General features: G+C 55.9%; 1 protein-coding gene across 2 annotated transcripts in view; it reads left to right on the forward strand.

Moving 5' to 3' along the window:
- The window catches only part of LINGO1 (leucine rich repeat and Ig domain containing 1), a 169601-nt gene that overhangs the window by 134384 nt on the left and 18555 nt on the right, over window positions 1-16662 (forward strand). The gene's annotated exons all lie outside the window — the stretch shown is intronic.

The following is a 16662-nucleotide window of genomic DNA, read 5'->3' on the forward strand; positions in this document are numbered from 1 at the left end:
CCCTGTCGATGCTCCCCACACCGTCCCGCGGGCACGGGTCCCCTGTCACCTTCAGGGTGCTGTACTGGGGGACGAGGCGTCCCCCGGCAGCCGCTTCGCAGGGTTTGGGTGAGTTACATAGAACAGCAGCTCCTTGTTACGGACCGGCTCCACTCCCAGCAAGGCTGGGACCCCCGGCACCGCCCCCCAGAGCCGCCTGTGGCCGTGGCTGGGCCAAGGCCACCTCCAGGGCGCTGGGCTTGCGCAGGGTTCATTCGGTAGCAGCGCTTTCAGGATTTAAGGAGTAGTACGGCGGTGGTAGACAGGCACAGCTCTCCGGGGCTGTCACGCAGCTCCCCCCGGACAGTGACCGCGCGCTGCTGGAGCCCACCCGTGAGTCACTGCCCCCTTGTTCAGCACCGGCACCATTACGCACCGCTGAATAGGCAGCAAAATGAAAATCAGTGCTCAAATGCCGATGGCATGTACTACATTTATAACCCACCAGAGGGGGTGGCAGCAGCACAGCGACAGGGCTGAGCCTTTTATCACGCACCGGGCAGGAATTAACGGGAGTTCCTCAGAAATGCTGTTCCTCGTGCGAGAGGCTGAGCGCGGGTGTGCGTGCGTGGGGCTGGGGGCGCAGAGCCCGTGTGTCCCATGCAGGGGACACAGCCGGGACTGCCTGCACACGCAGCGTCTCCAGACGCCTGCCTTCCCGCACCGTGGTACGGGAGCTGCCGGACCGGGATCGTGTGCTGGGAGGCGGTCTGCGACAGGACCCGCTCCTCGTCTCACCCTGGCGTAGGTGCACAAAGCAGCACCATCCCAGTGGTTCACCCAGAGGTGGATGCAGGCCGCTGACGTGGAGATGGAGGGTGTAAAACCTGTGAGATAAATCCTGTGGGATTAGGAGATCGACAAGACAGCTTTAGCCAGCTCTCGGTGGTTTCTGTGGCTTTTCTCGGGAGGAGGCAGCATCGCCATGTGGGAGATGCTCTGGGCAGGGTGCCGTAGGACTTCCAGCAGTGATGTTTTTATAATTAGCATGTCTTGGCTGCTTTATCACAACAGCACCAAAGCTTTTCAGCGCAATGGCTGCTGATTTACAGAGATCCTTCAACTGCCTGCTTCAGGCCTGCAATTTCCCAAGCGTTCATGTTGCCCCTGCAAGCTTGTTGCCGTTACTTAGCCCAAACAGACTGGCTCTGGGCTTTACAAAACACGTTGGCTGCTCCTAAAGGTTTCTTTAATGTCTTACAACCTGGCTGGGTCCGTTCCAGACTCTGAAAAATTGCAGGCCCCTGCAGATGCTCTCATGTCCTTGAAGACAAGGGCTGCAGACTTGAGGAACTCCCTGGGGAGCCCATGCACTTTTGAGAGGTTCAAGAGTCCATAGCAAATAACTCCAAAATTAACCATGCAGTCCTCCCCCAAGTCCTCAAAGGCACGAGTTCAGATGAATAAAATAAATTTGGAGTTAATAGACCACGCTGAATTTAAAATATGACATTCTAAAAAAAAAAAAAAAAGAAGGCAGAGGGGGTCGGGAATAGAAGACTTTTCCAATAGTGAGAAACTTCCATTTTTCAAACCTTCTTATCTCCTCAATGCCTTAGCTGATTAATTGGAGACTCTCTCAAATAATTATTTTCCGGAATAGAGAATTCTTTGGCGAACAGATATTTTTTCAAATTTTTTAAATTTTTTTTTTAAAAGAAGCACTAGGAAGAAACAAAATTAGGCTTGTAAGGAGAATGAGTTACATCCTTAAGCTGGACATCGCTCGTGCTGTTCCACGGTACTGCTGCAAGATAATCACCCATTCTCCCATGCTCTGCCGCTCACCTTAATAACTCTCCCAGGATTTGATGTAATGGTTTACATAACCTTTCCAAAGCATCCTGAATTCTGATACATCCAGCACTTAAATGTGACATTGAGTCAACTCCAAAGTACTTTACAGCTGGGTGACGCTGCTTGGGGCTATCCGACACAATGAATGAAAAAGTTTCACTTACCAAGCTGAAGTGGTCATAACTTTTTAACAGCTGGAACAAATCTCAGATTTTCAAACCCTGAGCCGGGGGGAGGGTGTTTGCCTTCTTGTGCTGCCTGTGGATGCGTGTAGCACCAGGATTGATCCAGAGCAGCAACTACGTACTTGGATTCGCTTCATCTGCGTGTGGCCCCTCTGTAGGTACCTGCCTCTGAGGCCACTGGCTGGATGACATTTATAGTCAGTGGGGAGAAAAAAGGCACATCCAGGCACAATTCATCTGACCTTTCTCAGGCAGCCACCTTAGAAAGAGATTAATCCTGCCCCTGAGAGACCTTTTCTCTCCATTAGTGATACGGCAGTTCATCTGGCTTGTTCGTGGATGTGGGCTGCGTTCGGGCGGGTGGATCCCCTCCATCTCCCTCCCGGGCTGTAGGATTTACGTACCCGTGTGCCCTGCCTGTGGCTCTTGGCTTGCACGCTGGGGAGGGTGCTTTGCTCCTTCCCAGGGCACTGTGCAGAGTGCATGTGTGGGAGACAGGCAGCCCTGCCTCCCCAGCACCCTCCCAGAACCCATCCTGCCTCCCCAGCTGGGGCTCTGACACGTGGCATTCGCCAGCCTAACCAGAGGCACAAGCTGAGAGGGCAGAGATAAAGATAGCCATTTAAAGATAGCCATTTTCTGATACCTGGGGCTGATTCCGCTGTCTTAAAAATCCTGCAGTAATTTCTGATGTTGATTATATATGTAAATCTGTATCTATAATAGTCTCTCTCATATATGTCTGTGTATATATATACGTACACACACGTCGATGTGTGTGTATCTAACATATGTGCTCTCAACCCACACAACATATGCGGGTCTGAAAGCTGCCGGAGCGTGTGAAGTTCCCAGCCCCGTCCTGCGTGGCACCCACAGACGGAGCGGGGTGATGCGCCCACCTCGCCGCTCGCCCTGACGTGGCATCACCCTCCCTATCCCTCCAGCTGGCATTTTTGCCCTGCACAGCACTGGTATGGGCCTGGCTGTGACCGCTGTACCCCCAGAGGCATGCGCTGCGGTGGCACCATCCTGCGCTCCCCGACGTCCTCAGGGTTTGGGCTTTTGCTGGGGAGGACAAAGGTGGTGAGGAGCCTTGCAAGGCTCAGGTAGCCCAGTGCAGGTTGGTGTTATGGGATGTACTGGGCTCCTAGTGCTTCTGTGGCTCATTCATTAGTTTGTGTGTCTTAATAAATTATGCTGGCTTTCTGCCAGCAAGCATTAGCACAGGCTGGATTTGGTGGGGGAAGCATCTTAGGAATGGGAGGGAGCCAGTACCCCTAGAAAACATGGCTGTGCCCCAGGTTCACAAAGGACATTACCCCGCAGCCCTTGGGGCTTGTGCTAGTCCAGATTCTGGGCCAAAATCACTCAGAGAAGGGGTTTTTGGGTAGCAGCCGTTTCACCCTGCTGAGAAACCCACATGGCTTCAGGGCATGAGTGTCCATGACACTGAAGGTGACAGCTGGGGAGGCTGGAGGTGCCCAAGCATGATGTTCCAGGTCTGCAGGGAGAGCGGGCTCTCTGGGGTGCTGGTGGCTGTACAGCACTGAAATCCCACAGCAGCTGGAGGTGCACCCTGACCCTTTTCCCCGTCTCTAGAAAAGACATCGTGTCTCCCAGCTTCTTCTCTTCGCCAGTCTGGGTACATACATCAGGCAGCGGAATGCGGCCCCATCGCTGCCATGCAGATAGCAGCAGCATGGCAAATTGCAGTTAAGCAACATGACTCAACTTTGTAATTTCCAGCTGTAGCGTATTCAGAAATAGTCTGGAGGGGCAGATCTAACCGAGGCATGCATCTGCGGGAGCCACGGGGATGGGAAGGGAGAGCGTGTGCATCTGATAAGTTGGTCCCTTGACTGGCCGTGAGCTGAGCACGACCTGCACAAGACCAAGAAGCAAAGCAGGGAGGGGAGGGAAGGGCAGGTTTAAGCAGATTTCAGGTGGGCAGCTGAGAAAGAGCCTTTCCTTAAGAGAGCTGTTGGTGTTGACGACATTAGTAGTGTCACTGATGGAGAAATTCAATCACTTCCAATGAGGGAAAAATAATTGTCTTTCGAGGTACAATGGGTTGTTGTCATTTTCCTATGACACACTCCATCAGCTTTCAATTTCTAGCACAAAAGCCCTTCGTTCTTGCTTGGGCCTCTCTAATCTGTTGCAGTGAGCACTCATGGCAGATGTGGCATGGGCTGGTGAGTCGCCTGGGAACAGAAATGTTCAAATTGTACCAAAGTGAGAGCATCACACAGACCCCGCTGGGGTGGGAAAACCAGCTCGGGTCAGCAGTCAGTGAAATATCTCCTTAAGCCCCAGGTTCTGTAAAACAAGGCAAACAGTATGGTGAGGGGCTCGCGTAGCTTGGGTGGAGAGGTTTGGGGCGACCCCTGGCACCAGGGTCCCAGGCAGGTTGGGCACAGGGATGCTCAAACCTGCTGGGGCTGGAGGATGCAGCTTTGGCTCCATCATCCCCTCCAGTATCAGTGGTAGGGATGGCGATGGAGAAGAGAGGAAGGGGAGAAGTGCGCCACGGTGACTCAGAGCAGAGGTGTGCATGCTGGAGAGCCGGAGCTCGGCACGAAATGCTTCCCTGCCACTGGTGAAATAAGAGGTGATTAGCAACGTATCTCGGCATCCCAGCCATGGAGCCTTCTCCTCAGGCTTTTAAAGGGGAAATATATATTTTAAAATACTGCTCTAACAGGGAGAGGTAATGATGTGTTTCGAGGCAGAGATGGTATCATTCATAAAGCCCGTGCTGCTTAATTACATCAGCACCATTTAGGAGAGGAATGATTTCCCAGTGAGTTTTTGGGTTGTTTTCCCTCTGTCCCACTGTATCTCACCGTGGCTCCAGCTGTTTGTTGGGCTCTTTGGTATCTCTGTTTCCAGCTATGGCTTAAGGATGGCTGCCAGCCCTAGGGACTGGCAGACTGCCACTGTCACCAGGTGTCAGCTGCCCAAAGAGGCCCCAGAGGCTCAGGGTGGGCAGCATCATGGCACTGAGGTGATGCCATCCTATTCTGACCCGGGTTGGGGTAACAGGGGTGAGCAATGGGTTGATGCCGCTCGTGCTTTTGGGTCAATAGTCAACACTAGGTGACCCTATTTCCCTGCTGTCCTGGGTCACCAGCTCTACATTCAGTATTCCCGTGGTCTGGGGAAGATCTGCTGCCGTGCGAGATGAAGGACACTGTCTCCATCAGGCACATGGCTGTACTGCCCTTCCTGGGGCCACTGCGGGGACCCCAGGATTTTTCTAGCAGGGTCTTCCCCGATACACTGCTGTCCCTTTGCTGAGCGTGCCGCTTGCCCCCAGACCTGCTGCCAGCCCCGCTGCCCTCCGGCCCTGCAAACCAGGGCTCATCCCGCCAGAGAAAAGCATTTGATGCTGGTTTTATCCAACCTTACCTCGTGGTGCTTTCCCTTCGCCTGTCAGATCCAGCCTGATGTTATTTGGGTAGGAGCAGAGGGGTGGGAGTTTAGAGAGGCAAAATGGTGCTTTTTTTTTTTTTTTCTTGTATTCATAAGACATTTCGAGTGACACACACAGACAATAATGTATCACTCAGCCTGAGTACAGCTTGAATGGTTTAAAAATACGCTCCTGAACTTTCCACCCCTATTCATGCACAGGCACCATCCCTTTGGGGTCTGCACTTTGGCAAGAACAAGCAAGGAGTTAAGCAGCTCGGCAAGGCGAGCTATTTATGGATGTTGCAGGCTCCCTGCTCTTCTCCAATACCCCATTCAATCCTTTAATTATCTGCAGTTGTTTCTTGCTGTGTCTCACCGCATGCTCTCTGGGGGAAACCGCTGGAGCTTTGCCAGTTGGTGGGGGTGGGGGGGGTGGGGAGGGGGAAGACTCTGCCACATGGCCCAGGAAAATAAGGGACGCCGTGAGGTTGCTTATCTGTGGGCTGTGAGGGCAGCGGGGAGGCCAGGGCATGGCCGTGGGACCTTCTGGGACAAGGAAGCAGAGCTGATCGGAGCGACACCCTCGGTGGGCACTGCCTGCGGGGCGCAGGATGTAGCGACAGAAGGTGGGAAGGGACTTCCCACATCCCCGGGTTCAGTCCCCTGCGTCTCCAAGCCCTCCCCGTGAAATGGAGCCCAGAAGCTGAAAGCCTAATGTGTGAGAGGGAAGAAGGCAGGAGGGAGTGCGTGGCTTGCCAGCCTCTGACGTTGCTGCCCTCCAGACAGCACGGTTTCTCTACAACACTGCCAGTTTTGGAGAAGAGAGCAGCTGTTGCCAGGACTCTGTGCCTCTTGTTGTTCCCCTGGCGAGCCCGCCCAGCTGCAGACTGGCTCCAGGGTATGATGAAAGCTACCCCTGCCACTTCCCTAAACCCCCTGTGAAGATGCTGCTCCAGCATCGTAAAAATTGTTGTTAATCCACTAATAGTCTTTGAGTAAGTCGACCAAACAAGAAAAGAGATGAGAATAATCTCCAGCGCCTGGGGCTGCGTAGCTGTTAATGTAACCGGCTCTTTGAGCATCCTCCATACCCCAGCCTGCACCCCACCTCCCCAGGCGTTTTGCGCTCCCGAGACCCTCTCTCGGCACCTTTTCTGGCCCTTATGAACTGTGACAAGATGGTCTGGGGGAGGCCAGCCAGGACCAGCGCCTCGTGTCCCCTCCACGCTGCAGGGAAGATGGGCACTGGGAGAGCTGGAGGGGACGAGCAGCCGCCTGCCCACCCAGAGGCTGGCCAGCAGCCAGGCCAGGGGACTGTCCCCTGGGGATCTTTGCAGATCTGTTTGAGCACAGGGTGCGGTACCCCCCAGGGCTGGCACCTGCAGTCAGTGCTGTCGGGCTGGTAAGAGCTGGGGCAGTTGCTAGTTCCATTGGTCTCGGATAAGTTGCTCATGGGAGCCGGAGATTCCTAGACTCAGATTTTCGTATAGGTCTAGTACCAAGCATGGGGGGCTGTCTTCCCTGCCAAAATCTACCTGTGTCTCTCCTTCTTCCTCCAATCCACTGCCTTTCACTTCCCTTCTGGCTTATCCTGCCAGCACCAGTGATCCTGGGAGGCTCCTGGGTCCCTCTTCCCATTGCAAACCCTGGCCCAGCTCTGCACAGGGATCGCAGGGAGAGCAGGAATCTTTTCTGGGCTTCTCACCTCCTACCTGTGCTTTCCCCCAGCTGGGTGAGGGGGCCACATGTCCTGGGGGTACACCACACGTTGGCACCACTGGGGACTGGTGCTCAGACCCAAGAGCTTTTACAGACACGCACACACATCTGCATGGGTGAATTACCTGTCCTGTGCTTCTCCGAGCATCTGGGCTCTCTCAGCCATCCACTGTGCTCCCAGCCTGCTCCCAAGCCCATCAGCAGGGCAGGGAGGCTGCAGCCAAGCCCCTGCACAGTCCCAGCAGGCTGAACATAACCATCTCCATCTGCCACAGCAGCTGGAGGCGTGGGCAGCCCCTGCACCACACACCTGGGCTCGGGGAGCCAGTGGTGCCTCCATCTGCTCCGTCTGTGAGGAGCGGGGCTGAGCCACTGGTGCCCCTCCAGCAGCTTGGGCAGCGCGGGAGCTTGGCAGGACCACACAATCCCATAGGAAATGTCTCTGTGTTTAAAGAGCTCTTTCGGGTAGAGGCATGACTTCTGAAAAATGGCTGGGTACCGCAGGTGTCAGGGGGGTTTGGCTTCATAATCGTAACAGGGTGTGGGAGGGGGTCTCCCCTCCCTCTCTCTGGGCTCTTCATGGCATCTGTGCTCTGACTGAGCTCTAGATGGCCCTGGGCGAAGGCAGGACCCCAGCAGCCCCTGCACGGGGAGGGTGAGATGCTGGAAGGGTCCCCTGTACGCACCCCGTACAGCAGGGGTTTGGGGCTCCTCCCCCATGAGAGTGGAGGGACCCTTCCCCTGGAAGCCCATTTCTGGTGGGTGTTGATGGGTCACATGGGGCCATTCCCACAAAGCCCCCTCCAGCCCCCACGGGGACCGGGCTGTGGCGTGGGGAGCGCAACTGGGAGCCGGAGGTTCCCCCTCCTTCCCCGGCTCCACTCCGTGAGAGTTTGCTGTATTCTCACCTGATTAGTGGATTTGAAATACAGCCTTTGGCTTGGAGACCCAGAATAGGTGTTCGGTTGTCTTTACTCCGCTGGGGGCTCCTTAGTGGGTCATCGCTGCCCAACACAGCTGGCGCAGCACTGTGCCTTCCACGGGGATGCTCCGCCGGGATCCCGGCTTTGTGGGGGAACCGCACCCCGGCTCCAGTTCGACAGTGTCCCACTGAGCCAGGACAGCCACGCCGTGCTCCTCCGAGCTTCCCTGGGCTCTGCCTGCAGCTGTCACACCCCTAGGCCACCGCTTGTCCCTGCATTTCATGGGGAACAGCAGGTTTCCAGGGTGGCATCGGGACCAACGGGTAGTGACCTTGTTTTGTCACTTATGCTGTCATCACCAAAACACCCCAAAAAAATAGCTGCCCATAGGGGAGAGCTGGGCCCTCTGACATTTGCTTCGTTTTACAGCAACTAATGCATCCGGCAGCATCCTCAGGAACGCTGTGCTGTGCTGGGATAACCGAGCTCCACGCTGCCAGCAAAGCCACGGCAGCAGAGCTGCCTCCCAGGCCACCCTGGTGCCACTGGGCACCAGCCGGGCACAGGGCAGGACCTCCCCCAGGGGCCAGGGATGCCCCATGCTGTAACAGCCACTGCTCTCCACGAACTGTCTGCTCTGCAGAGAGCAGGGAATGTGTGTTCATTAAGTGACACTAATTGCTTGATACTTTTGCAGTGTTTCCTACCTTGTAAAGATTTGAGTCAAAAACCAGCGCCCTGAGGAACCACCTCTATTAAACTGATGTTCATTAGAGCTGACTTTGTGCTACCTCATTAGGCTTCTGTAATTGAAGGAGTCAATTGATTATCAATAGTTTCAGTTCCCTCTTCCCATGCCCACGAGGCCCTGCTGGGTCTTCTTCAGGGTCCACCATTCATTATGTGGCTCAAACGCACCTCGCTGCTGGCAGCCGTGGACCGAAGCAGCTCAGGTTGCTCCATGCATCCCCATCTCCGTGCTGTGGCCGTCGGGATGCTGGCACTGCCGGCTTTGCTGCAGCAACGCTTTCCGTGTGGGTCCTTTGCATGGCAGCATGTTCACCCTGATTTGGCTCTAGCTGCTCTAAACTCTGTTTAAAATACTTGTGATGGCTCCACTTTCTGTATCTGTTTTTTAATGCATATGTATTATATTTGGAGAGGGTGCATGTGGGGGTTCATCTCTTCAGTGACTCTCTCATGGGTGTGAAAGTGGAGCCTCCGAACCAGCTGCTCCCTGCGCGCAGGCTTGCTCTGCCTTGGCGGCATGCGTTCACTACTCCCCGGCCCACAGCGCAGGGGTGGGGGGCACAGCCCGCAGGGGGGGCCCGGCCGGCCGGCAGAGGCTGCGTGGGCACGCTTGCGTGCTGGTTTTCCTGTGCGTGGGTGCTCTGGCTGACTCCCTCGCGCAGACACGTGCTGCCTGACTCAGTCACACGTCTGCTGTTTTTAGAGGCAGCCTTCTAACACCCTGCCTCACTCAGCAGAAAATCATGGAGATGCTGTGCTTCCCCCTAGGCAGCCTGAATCCAAAGCCCCTGCACTCAGGAGCAGCCCTCGGGCTTTGCACCCTGGCCCTGGACAGACTATTGTGGTGAGAGGGCCGGCACACAGCCCTCCTGCCCTGTCCTGCCCTCGGGGTCTGCTTTCCATGCCTTCCCTGCCCCTGGGAGCAGAGCGCCCAGAGCATCCTCAGGTACCCCAGGAGCTAATACCCCATTGCTGCATCCAAGCAGAGGACCACAGGTGACATGAAGATGGTGACAGTGCAGCAGGTGAGCTGGGGATGGAGACGGGGATCCTCCCCACCCGTCCATCCTTGCCCCCTCCCCTGAGAGCACAAGCAGGTCTCCAAAAGCTGGAGGGTAGGGGTGCCACAGGCCATGTCGCTGTAGCCGGTCCTTATGCTTTTCCCTGGGACTTCAGGTTTTTAGGCAAATGCCACTGGGCTGCCCCAGCTTGGGGTCTGCGGCGTGTCGCAAGTGACAGCAGAGACAGCGAGAGGGTAGACAGACAAGGCAAGAGGAAACTGTTGCTCCCCACCTTCGTTAGTTTTAACTAACGAGCTGTTTATAGGAGCGACATGACACCTGCTTTGCTCTTTATAAATTCAATAATTTATGAAAGGTATTAAAGGCAAAACAGCCTCCCGGATAAAGCCTGTGATGCGTGCACTCTGGGTATTAGCCAAACGGGACAATGAGCTACACTTGAATAACACACGGAGATATTTACCCTCTCTGTCTATAAATTATTAAGGGGTTTTTTGCACATAATTACACGAGCTTTTATGTTTCTCACTCCCTGCTTTTAATCCTTTTTGGAAAGGCGCCAGTCACTTATGACAGGAGCTGAGCAAACAGCAAATGTTAGAGCTGGTTTTGGAGTTGCAGGAGAGGGCACCGGCCTGAGCCCACCTGCCTTGGTGGGTGCTGGGGCTGGGGGTCTCCCCTCACACTGCTGCCAGGGCAAGGATCAAAAGGCGTGAGCTGCTGGAGACCGGGCCAGGGCTGGGGACCAGGCCAGGGTTTGGCCCTGGCACAAGGTGCTCTTCCTCTTCGGGGTGGGTTCACAGAGGTGGCTGTGAAAGTGCGAAGTAGGCTCCGGCGTTTTAATTGCTCTCCAACTGTGCATGTAAATCAATGATGTGCAGATGTAATTGGGCATGCAAATGTCACTAGAAGGCTGTTTACATGTGCAGTGTACATTAGGGGAGCGTGTATGTGTGCAAAGCAACACTAAGGATATTAGTAATAATTACGCTTCCAGGGGTGTCCGGGTGCTATGTCCGCTGCCTCCTCTTCTCTGGCCTTCGGGGAGCAGAGCTCCCTCCTCGCCCTGCCCCATGCCAGATCTCCCCTTCCTCGACCGACGTGTTTGCTCCCCAGTCCCTGCCCAGCCTCCAGCAGAGCTCGGCTCCCTCCCCTGCTCCCCAGCATTGCCTTTCCCTGCACGGCGTGCCAGGCTGGCTGCAGCCCCAGCCGAGGCATGCCCATCTCTCTGCCTAGCTCACCAGGCAGGGGCCAAACCTCTTTTAAACATTAAGGTGAAGAGCCCATTTCATCCCCACCAGGCACCGTGACCCTTTCCGTTAGTTGCCAAGCATCTGTGAGTCAGCCCCAGCGGGACGTCTCCCACACCACCTTCCCGTCCTCCTTGTCCAACACAGCCTTTTCTTTCTCTGCGTGGGCATTTGACACGACCCTCATGTCCTCCATGCTCACTGTGGTCTTCAGGCCCTCTCTCCTTTGTGTAAAGATCTTTAATCATTGCTCTTTGTCCCATTGTGTGGCTCCTATTCTTACACCAAGCTGTTAAAAAGCTGTCACTGTCATAACTTCCTTGTCCCAGAAATTATCTTTCATCTCCTGGATGTGGGCTACAATAGACACTGAGATGCTTGATATTATTAATACTGTCTGTATATGTGTCAATGAGCTTAAGAATTTAATGGAGCCTTTTCCCACAGCCTTTCAGCCAGCGTGTTTGGGCTGCTTGACAGAGCAGTCAAGCTATCAGGCACTTGAGTCAGGCTGACATTAGGACATGTGCCCTCTCTCCACAGCAGAGTGTTTCGGAGCAAGGGCTAATTTCCACAGCCTGAGCTCGAACAGGACAGGCAGTGCCCTGGCAGAGACCTGGCTGAGCTGGGCTGGGGCAGCCCCTGTGCTCTAGCAGCTCATCTCCCCTTCGGCGGCACCTGCTTGAGGGAGGCTACAGAAAGGCCCTTTTTTCTCCCCTTTCTACCTGTTCCCTGCAGCATCATGGAGGTCCTGTCATGATTTGAGATAGGCAAGGCACGATTTGAGACAGGCAAGGCATCTCCAACCTCTCACCTTGCTTCAGCTGAGCAGGGATGCCTGTGGGTGGGCTGGGCTGCATCTGCTGCCAGAGCAAGCAGCTTCCCAGCAGGCCCAGCTGGGCATGGGCAGCGCGGTGGGATCGCCCTCCGTGGCCTGCACAGCCCGAGCCCATGTCAACAGCGATGTTGCATGGCTCCTGCCACAGCTGTCCCAAGCGGGCGGCTGGTGTCGAAGGATTTTTGGTACATTGCCTCCTTCTGCTCCAAATCAATCAGCTGACCAGGGCAAGGAGCAGTACAAGACAGTACAGAGAGAAACCATTATGATAATACTTGATAACGATCCTCAATTTCACTCAGGAGCAGCCGAACAATGCAGGATTTGGACTCCCTCCAGCTGATAATGAGAAGCCACTGGACTGACTCAGCCTGCTGTGAGGAGGCATCAGTACACATCCAGATGGCCATGGGGATGGGGGGGCAGGAATATCCTGCATTGCCCCTTCATCCCACTCCCCCCACACACACCCTGAAATGTCACCACCTCCAAGGAAGAAAGCACACGTGACCTAGGAACACGTTTCTCCCCTGAGTGACTGTGTCTGCAGGGGCCAGGTGCTCTCGGGCATCCTCAGGAACAGCTCCTGTTGCCCGGAAGGCGGCGTCCCCAAGGCGGGCAGGGGAGGTCTGTGTGCACGTGTTGTGCAAGGCACAACATGAGATGTCTGGGGCACTTTTCCATCCCCATCCCAAGCAGCCAGGAGGTTACAGCTGCCTTCTCTGGGGACTGGTTAATACTGGGCAGGACGGAGGAGGCGGCTGCCGGCCAAGCCCAGGGGAAACACAGGGCACCCTCCCCTCCTGGTGCGCAAGGGCAGGGTGGGTGCAGACCCTCCCTCTGCCCATGCTGCAAAGGGAGGAGGCTGGCGGGGCAGACAGCCGATCTGGCGTTCCCAGAGCTGGTGCTGGCAGTACTTCAAGGTGTGGTACATCTTATCTCAGCCTGGCATTTGCACGTATTTTCTCAGCTCAGCTTGTTAAGACAAAAGTGTGAAAATTTGAAAGAAAAGGAAGTATAATAATAATGGGAGTAATTAAAATCCATCTCCCTCCTGCCAGCTCAGCCCTTTCTAGACCTTTTGTGGGATTCCTGGACACGTGCGCTGAAACCAAGAGAGATGAGAACATCCCAGCTAGCCCTGTTGAGGGGCAGGTCTGCTCCCTGCTGCCCAGGTGGGAGGCTCGGTCCCTCACGCAGTGTGCAGGTGCCACCTCTCTGGGAGGGAGCTCAGAGCAGGGATAAACTCCTGCCTGCAGAAGGGAACCATCTGCCACAGCCCGTTATCATCTGAGGATGGCAGTGGCAAAGAGCTGGAGCATCTGTCTGAGGGATGAGGCCCCGCAGATGGACACCCAAATGTTCTTGCCACTCCCTGCAGGTTTTAAAGACGAAAATGTTTGATGAGGGCTTGTGAGCGGAGCTGCTATCTGTGGTGTCCTCTGCAGCCTGGGGCTACAGGTAGTTCAGGAGGAGATAGTGACGCTTGCAGGACAGGGATGCCCCTTGAGTCACTCCATGCTGCAAGAAAGAGGTTGACCCAGTTGAGTGGGTCTTTTTGGCCTCCCTCAACACCTAGGGTTGGTCTCCAGAGCATGGGGGAGGCCAGTGAAGGTGATGGGAGAGGGTAAAAAAAGCGTATCTACTGCAAAGCTGCCAGCTGCAAATAGATAGGGATTGTTAGCTGGGACAGGAGACCAGTGAGGTTTGGTTGCATGCTTCTGGCTTTCCCCAGCACTTTGTCACCCATGCTACACCACCTCGGGGACCTGAGCAGTAAGCTCACCCTTACCTCTAACTCTGAATGCCCTTCTACAAAAGTAGCCCCTTGCCAGGAATGGTAGCACCCAGTTATTCTGTTCTTTTTCCCAGTGTCCCATTGATGCCCTTCTCCCAAGTAACATTATGAACTCACCCCCTCTGAGCCACATCACTGCTCCTCTTCAAGCAGGACCTTCATACCCAGCATGTGTTAAGGGTGGGCTGTGTTACCGTCTGCGTGCGAGGTGGTCTCAGCCCTCGTGTTAATTGTGGTGGTGAGATGCTGGCCAGTGGTGGCCCGTGAAGGGCTGGGGGCAGCCTGACAGTTCCAGGTGGGTCTGAGCCTCTGGTGCTGTGCTGCTCACTGGTCCCTGGGGAATGCGCCTTGGCCTCACCCCTGGGCAGCTATCCTGACTGCTCACTGCTGTAGCAAACGGCTACACCAGGGCTGCGTGACGGCAACGTTCTGGTGCAGGGAGGCCACAAAGGAACCGCCAGCACAGAGCTTACGATGATGGGTTGGCAAATGCAGAAACGTGGGAGCCTTGGGGGCTTCTGAGCAGGCGCTGGTGCAATTCCTACTGCAGAGATCAACAGGGTTTGTTGCTGCTAGGATCTGCCTTTGGCCAAAGCATCCTTGGGGCTTTTGCAGTGAAGGACATGTTGCCATGCGGTGGGGTGAGAGGTACCCCTTTGCATTTGGAGGAAGGGAAGAGCCCAAATGGCAGCGTGGTTCCTTAGGGAGACAGGCGTCCTGGCTCCTCTTAAACTCTGGTGCCATGGATAGGGCCTTTGTGCTCCTGTGCTCAGCTAGGAGAGCCGTTACTAAGTGATGCTTGCTTCTCGCCGTGCTCCCCATCCTCCCTATCACCTCACCCCACTGCTGACCAACGTGCACCACCCTAGCTGGCAAAGCAAACCAGGGCTCTGCTCCTCTACAACGGCTGGTGAGCCCGTGCTGCCCTCGCTTCTGCTGCACTGCTCCCTTCGCTTGCCCGAGTCACACATTGCACGCGGAGGTTACAGAAAAGGCAGGTTTTGCGCAGGACTTTTCTATAGGAGAGGTGTGCGTGGATGCCATCTTAGCTCAAAAGCTCATCTCTGGTTCTGCGCCGCCGGGGTGGGGACGGCAGCAGAGCCAAGGTGGGAAAGACGGTCTTGGAAGGCCCCCTGCTTCCAGGCAGTGCATAGCATCGCTCTCCCATGGCCACCAGTGCTGCTTGCATGGCGTAGTTGCTGTATCTTTGTGGAAGGGCTGAGGGGAAATTTCCCTCTCTCACATCAGACGATGCCAGGAATGATTTGCGGGGGGGTTATTATTGAATACACAATGCCCTGCACTTTACTGGAGCTTTAACCATGGGGGAAGCATTAAAAACAGCATTCGGAGCTCTTAGCCTGTCTTTTGTCCTCTGTTTTTTCTGGCCGCTTTCAGATTGCTGGCTTTGTCTGTGTTTGTGAAGTGCTATTAACATCGATGGCATCGCTGAAATAGCCATAATAATAAGAGGCATCGATCTGCACTGAGTAAAGGTCTGAGGACCACTGAGAGGGGCCAGGCTGAATTTCCTTGATGTCGGGAGCAGAGTGTGCATGCACACACAATATGCTCTCACCTCCCCGTCTTTCTTGCCATGAGGATCCTTTGCCCGAGCCCACACAGGGCTGTGTGCCTGACGGGCACCCACCCCCCAGCCCAGCCAGGGTCTGCGCCCGCAGGAGGAGGCGGCAGCCCAGGGGTGGGCAGGAGTGCCGAGCGGGAGCAGGGAGCTGGAGTGATTCAGCCCTCAGCTGGCGAGCTCGCAGTGCCTACCCTTTGTTTATTCCTGCTCCGCTCAGAAGCTTGCGTGTGCTGTGCGGGAGGATAACAGGCTCTGCTGCGGGGAGGCAGTGGCTTCTGCCAGAGTGCGGAGGGGGGCTCGCGTTGCCCTGGGTTTGCTCGTAGCCCACTGCAGGGACATGGAGCTTGGGACAGCCGCTGTGTCCCGTGCTCCATGGCACATTTGGTGGGCATTTGGCCCAGCTCTGGCACGCCTCCCGGCAGGCGGGGGGGGCTCATCACCCAGGAGAGACCTGGGGCGAGCACAGCTCCGCTTTCGCAGGAGGGAGGAAGGGAAGCCTGCCTGGAGGGATGCTCTGCATGGGAATCTCCACCCCTGGGCTTGGTTAAATGGCTGGTGGAGGAAGGCCAAGCTGCCACCTTCCTCAAAAGCTCCCAGTGGCTAAAAGAGCCGTCCAAGGGAAGGCTCATGGGATCCAGCAATGGGACTCCCGCAGAGCCTCTGGCCCCAGCCGGTGCCAGGCCCTGGTGCAGCGGTCTTGGGTCTGCTCTGGCCTGTGGCCAGCCACGCTGCAGGGACAGCTGGGCAGGAGCAGGACAGAGCGGGAAGTGCCCCAGGAGAGCCCTGAGAGAGGAAGCGGGAGGGGAAAGTGCACATTAGAAGCAAAGTTTGTGTCCATTACTGCCGGAGAAATCAGCCTCCGCTGAAAGAGCCAGCGCTGGGCAAATCTGCTAATGCTGCTCGATAAATCAGTGTCCATTATGGAAGGGGTGAAGCAGTGGGCAGCATCAGGAAGCTGTGCACTTAGTCCTGAATGAGATGCCACCAGCTTAGCGTGTGCTGAGCCTCTGAGGAAGCCTTTGGGATCCCCAAGTCCCAGATCAGTCCTCAGAGGCGTGTGGTGTCGTGTCGTCCCGTGTCCGCCCCCCCCCCCCAACCCCCTTGCAGCCCTTTTCCTCTGGGGAGGGGGTGCAGTGAAAAAAGAGGAGCAAAACGCTTTGCAGAGGTGGCTGCTGTAGCACGGAGCCTCCGAAACCTCCAGGGTAGCCGGGCACCTGCCCGCGGCGGGCTGGGCAGGGGCTGGGGCAGGGGCTAGGCGCCGGGGCGAGCGCGGCCCCTGCGGGCCGCCAGGCTGCGCCCCGGGGGCTGCACGGGGCTGCGGGGGCGAGCGGCCCCG

The sequence above is a fragment of the Falco rusticolus genome, chromosome 7, assembly GCF_015220075.1.
Source record: "Falco rusticolus isolate bFalRus1 chromosome 7, bFalRus1.pri, whole genome shotgun sequence".
Taxonomy (NCBI): domain Eukaryota; kingdom Metazoa; phylum Chordata; class Aves; order Falconiformes; family Falconidae; genus Falco; species Falco rusticolus.